Below are 6431 nucleotides of genomic sequence, written 5' to 3'. Positions count from 1 at the left end.
CGAGTGCTTAGCCAATGTGATAGACAGAGCTGTGGCGGGATCCCAACAGGGCAGTGTTCTAAACGTGGTCCTGCGTGGCCCCTCGCTGGCTTCAGATGTTCAGGCTGTTTTAAACGCTGATGATCGCAATGATCCGGAGCTGTTTCTCGATCAAATTGCACAAGTTATGCAGAGTAATGATGAATCTATCGGTGATGATGAATTAGAGTTTATTGTCACGGTAGCTCAGAACAGTAGTGGCGGGTCTCGCTTAAGACTGGCGCACATACCTTATGATGAGATTCTCTCAAAGAAAGGCAGACATTTATACACACCAAACAACACAAACAACAATTTGTGCTTCTCCCTATGCATAGCACATTCATTAAACTCATCATCCTCTGAGCATGAAAAACTTGCTACAGCTAAACAGATGCATGCTGAAGTAGGTCTATGCAACACACAGCAAGTATCATTCTCTGATGTCGGTAAATTTGAGAAGCACTTCAACATTAAGATTGTAATCTATTACCACACAGAAGGGCGTAAACGCCTGGAATGTTTTTACACACATGAAGAGCCAAACCCTAACACGTTGATGATGTATCTCCATAATCAACATTACCACCTGATTTTAAACCCGACCGCTTTTTTGGGGGGATCCTATGTGTGTAATTTCTGTTACAGTATATATAATACACCATTACAGCACAGCTGTAAACATAGATGTAACACATGTTACACACTCTGTCAACATCACAGGGGACCCACAGTGAAATGCAGCGACTGTAACCGCATCTGCAAATCACAACACTGTTACCAACAACACAAATTACCTGAATTAAAACACAACATGATCCCCTGTGATAATATGAAACATTGCATGCACTGTGGCACCACATATAGAGAATCCAAGAAATTGCCACACAAATGTGCGCAGCCTAGATGCGAGCACTGCCGCGAACCTAAATTAGCAGGAGACTCCGACCATCAGTGTTTCATACAGCCTGTTGAAAAACAGAAGCCTAACGATAAATACATTTTATATGATTTTGAGACGCGGTACCACAACGGTAAACACGAGGCTAACTTTGTGTGTGCGTCTGATCTGAAGGGCAATAAGTTCACATTTAATACATTAAAGTGTGTGGAGGCGTTTGTGCAGCATTACAGACGCCCAAGGTTTCGTGGGTACACTTTCATAGCACATAATGCATCTGGCTTTGATAACTACATACTCCTCGAGTACTTTGTCAGACAGAGCATAACACCTAGTGTCATAATGAGCGGCAGCCGTGTGATTTTAATGCATGACAGGGACTATGACCAGCGGTGGATTGATTCGTTCAGCTTTTTGCCCATGGGCCTTGCCAAAATACCCTCTGCTTTAGGTTTTCAAGACCTGCAGAAGGGCCATTTCCCACACAGGTTTAATACGAGGGATAATGAGCGTTATGTGGGCCCGTACCCAGACCCCTCCTTCTACGGCTATGAGCACATGTCTGAAAGCGATAAGGTGCGATTCATGGAATGGTACCAGGTTGCCTCACAGAATCCCTTTGATTTTCAGGCTGAACTCAGGCGTTACTGTGTTAACGATGTTGATGTCCTGCGTAAAGCATGCATCATTTATCGTGACACGCTACTGGGTTGTACTCAAGTTGATCCATTCATGTATACCACCCTGGCTGCATTTAGTATGGGTGTGTATAAAACGCTGTTTCTGCCTAGAGACGCGCTCGCTCTCACGTATGAAGGGGCATACGTTGAGCAGAACGAGACGTTTTCTAACGTCTCTATTGAATGGCTTCAATATGTGTCCCACACCACCAACAAAGTGGTAAAACATGCTCTCAGAGGAGGCGAACAGAGGGTTGGACCGTATTTTGTGGACGGTTTTGACCCCACAAGTAATACAGCTTATGAATTTGCAGGATGTTTTCACCACAGTTGTGTTAAATGCTACCCCGAGAGTGAAGTTAATCCTGTCAGCAAAGCATCCTATGGACTGCTGCATCGCATGTTTTGTGACAAAGTTGATGCACTGAGATCACAACACAGTGTGAGCGTAATAGTGATGTGGGAGTGTGAATGGGCTGCCTTGAAGCAGACAGACCCTGCAGTTGTGGCTTTCATGCATACGTACAGAAAGCCAGAACGCCTGAATCCCCGAGACGCCCTTTTTGGCGGTCGCACAAATGCTCTAAAGCTGTACCACAAGACTGCTTGTGATGAAAAAATATTTTACTACGACTTCACCAGTCTCTATCCCACAGTGCAGTCTAAAAAAGACTATCCTGTAGGACACCCTCAAGTCATTTACACCAACTTTGACAAGCTAGAAAATTATTTTGGCTTTGTTAAATGCACAGTGCTCCCACCTAAGGGTCTTTTTCACCCCGTCCTACCCTACAGATGCCATGGAAAACTGATGTTTCCACTCTGCAGCATGTGTGCTGAAGACCAGAACCAGCATACTGCATGCGGGCACAGTGACAGTGAGCGGGTGTTGAAAGGCACATGGGTCTCATTTGAGCTTGAAAAAGCTGTTGAGAAGGGATACAGGGTTCTTGCTGTTGATGAGGTGTGGCATTTCCCCAATAAGACCGACACATTGTTTAAAGACTATGTGAAAGCCTTCCTAAAACTCAAACAGGAGGCCTCGGGGTATCCTGAACATGTGAACACACCTGACGAACAGCAGAAGTACATAGACGAGTATTATGAGAAGGAGGGAATAATGCTAGACCCATCCAAGATTTGTGTAAATAAAGCTGTTCGTAACTGTAACAAGCTGTTGTTAAACTCGTTATGGGGTCGTTTCAGCATGAGGTCAAACATGGCATCATCTGAGCTCATTACAGACCCTTCCAGATTTAGCCAGCTAATGTTTAGCGACCAGTACGACGTGCGTCAGTTTTGTTTCATCTCTGACGACGTCGCAATGGTGCAGTGGCGCCACGCTGATGGTAGAGCTTCCCGTGTGAAGGACGTTAATGTCTTTGTCGGGGCCATGACCACTGCACACGCCAGACTCATGCTGTATGATTTGCTAGACAACTTGCAGCAGCGCGTGCTGTATTGTGACACGGACAGTGTCATTTTCACGGCACGCCCTGGCGAGTGGATGCCTCCTCTAGGTCCGTTTCTGGGGGATCTCACAAGTGAATTAGATTGTGGAGAGGATGGTGTGGAGGATTACATAGCGGAATTTGTTTCCGGTGGGCCAAAATGTTACGCGTATCACACATCGCTGGGCAAGACCCAGGTCAAATGTAAAGGCGTCACACTGAATGCATTAAACTCGAAAGTTGTCACCCACGACTCCTTGAAAGGTTTAGTCCGCAAGTTTGTAGCCAATCAGACATCAGACGCACACCTAGTTGCCGTGTCTGATAGCATCAGACGCGATAAAAAGAAGCTTCATTTGAAGAATGAAACCATTGTGAAAAAAGTTAAAGTTGTTTACAATAAGCGCCGTGTGCTCCCAGACTTCACAACCCTTCCTTATGGATTTTAAATTAGAACAGCGGTTTGACGCCCGGTTGCAGCATCCGTTCAGCATGGTGGTCAGCGGTCCCAGTAACTGTGGCAAGACTTTTTTTGTTAAAAACATAATTGAAAACTCTTCCAGGATTATATCATGCAGCATTGATAACATTGTGTATATTTACTCATGCTGGCAGACACTATATGACCAGCTTCTTAAGATAAGAAACATAAACTTTGTTAACGGTATACCCGAATCTCTTGCTGATGACACCCTTCTGCCTGCAGAAAAGAACAATTTGTTAATTATAGACGATGTAATGAACGATGCAGCTAACAATTTAGAAGTACAAAATGTGTTCACAAAGTATGTGCATCATAGGAATTTGAGTTGTATATATCTAGTTCAGAATTTGTTTATTCAGGGAAAATCCAGTAGAACCATTTCCTTGAACACTAATTACCTAATATTGTTTAAAAATCCGAGAGATAAATATCAGGTTGTGGAGGTATGTAACAACGACAGGAGAGGTCTCAGTGTCTCACTCCAACAACTTTATTAACTGACAGAACTTCACATATCGTCAGCGCCAAAATCTCCACCCCCACACTTCCTTTCAACTTGTGTGTGAGTGGAGCCACCTGGTGGTCCGCCACACATACCCCCCCTTGAACACACAGTCAGGTCTCCATTCAGTCCAGGACCCTGGGCCTAAGCAAACGACCCGCACGACTGAACCTGGGAGGGAGAGAACAGGCAGAGGAAGGTCCATCCTGTGAACGAGGCTGGTGAAGGCGAGCAGGAAAGGCAGGAGGAGGCTCAAACGTTGGTGGTCCGGGGGTAGTCCTGGGGTTGACGGTCTCTGGTTTTCCCCCCAGGACTACCCCCGGACCACCAACGTTTGAGCCTCCTCCTGCCTTTCCTGCTCGCCTTCACCAGCCTCGTTCACAGGATGGACCTTCCTCTGCCTGTTCTCTCCCTCCCAGGTTCAGTCGTGCGGGTCGTTTGCTTAGGCCCAGGGTCCTGGACTGAATACTTCCTTTCAACTTGTGTGTGAGTGGAGCCACCTGGTGGTCCGCCACAAGGTTATGCTTTTAGCCAGGCAAATGTTTCCGGGTAATACTAAATATTTTATAGAAGCGTTTAATGATGCCACATCGACAACATACGGGTATCTTTTAATAGACTATAAAGCTAAGACCCCGGACTATTTAAGACTCAGAACAAATTTACTGTCAGACCATCCGGTTGTTTACATTCCAAAACAAAAATCAGCAAAGAGGTGAGAGGATGTCATCACGCATGCGGAGGAATCTGTCTCTGTTGGAGATGATATACAGGGCTCCTCCTACTCTACGCAGAGTTATTATTAGTAATTCAAACTTAGATTTTATCAATGCATTGTGTGAGATAGCCTTTAATGTATTGCATGGTAACATTCCACTGACCAATCAGCAGTACAAACAGCTAAAAAAGAAAAAAACAATAATCAGACTGATTGCAGACAAAAAAATAAAATCTTTGAAAAAGAGAAAGACAATCAACCAATCTGGAGGGTTTTTACTGCCGTTATTAGGGGCTGCAATCCCTTTCATAACCAGTCTGATAGCAAACAGGTGAAAATGGAACATGTGCAAAAGATGTTTTTGGTACCCCAACACCAGTTGGACTTAATAAAGCAACAGCAGCAGCAGCAGCAAACAGGCATCATCAGACAACAGTCTCAGAACGAGTTGGACAAGGAGATGTTACAAGTGTTACAAGATTCTGACATAGATGTGTATGAGAAGGCTAAAAAATACAGCAATATTCTCCAAAGATACCTCACCCTTGTGAGACAAGGTGCCCGTGAAAAGAATGTATTGTCTTTATCATTACCTGAACAATTTAACAGGGATGTGCGACCCCAGTCGGCGGACACATTGCCTGTTCATGGTGATGCCGGGGTGCGGGATCTTGTTGCGGAGAATGTTTTAACACACATACCTAAAAGGAGTAGGAGGAATGCAGAACTTATTCTATCAGCGGTGAACCGTTCGCCACACTTGATCTCTTACAATGACAAAGGCGAAATTGTTGTTGATAAACAAACCATCCCTGGTTCACACATTTATGATCTGATTAAAGCCGTCACAACCACACACACACCTTCTGAGGGTTTGAGACCTATCGGCTGGACAGAGTTTTTAAAAGCTTTCTCAGATTTAAACATACCGTTATCAGCCATATCTAACACAGGCATACGTAAGACCGTCGCCATGTATAAAACCGATTACACACTGTCTGAAGACTGCGGTTTTTTAAAACACACACCAAAAAAGAACACCCCCGGTGGACCGCTGCGACATAGTACACTAAAAAAAATAAAGAATAAAAAAAACAAATTAAAGGGGGGTCCTGTAGAGTGGTTGGATTTTTGAATTCAGTTTTTTTTTTCTTATTGCAGAAATTGTTTTTCTGCTAAAAATATTTGCTGTTTGGTGTTTTTCAACTGTTATGTTTTTTTTTCACTTATTGCTGCTAAATTGTTTTGTTTTATTTTCTTTTATTACTGTTAAATATTTTATGTCTTTTATTACTGGTTAATGTTTGATTTCTTTTATTTATGTTTAAACAAAGTATGTTATGAATCTATATATATATATATATATGAGATTTGATAATAAATACCATTGACTCGATTAAATCATGCTCTCATGTTGTTTTTATTATTATTCTCATTAGTACATATCAGTATCCACATTGCACACACACATAATCACTGCATACAGCAACAGGTTGTATGTTGTTGACAAATCGACACACCATAGCATCATTACAAATTAAATCAGACCCATACATGTTAAGCAGGCGGGCATAAGATACACCATTTTGCATATGATATAAAAAAAATACACAATGTTGACCGCATGTGATGGAGAAGTCGTTCTGCACTTGTTTTCCTGAATATAAAACAGTGGAG

Source organism: Rhamphochromis sp. 'chilingali' (genome assembly GCF_963969265.1).
Source record: "Rhamphochromis sp. 'chilingali' genome assembly, chromosome: 5".
Lineage (NCBI taxonomy): Eukaryota > Metazoa > Chordata > Actinopteri > Cichliformes > Cichlidae > Rhamphochromis > Rhamphochromis sp. 'chilingali'.
This window is presented reverse-complemented; position numbering follows the sequence as displayed.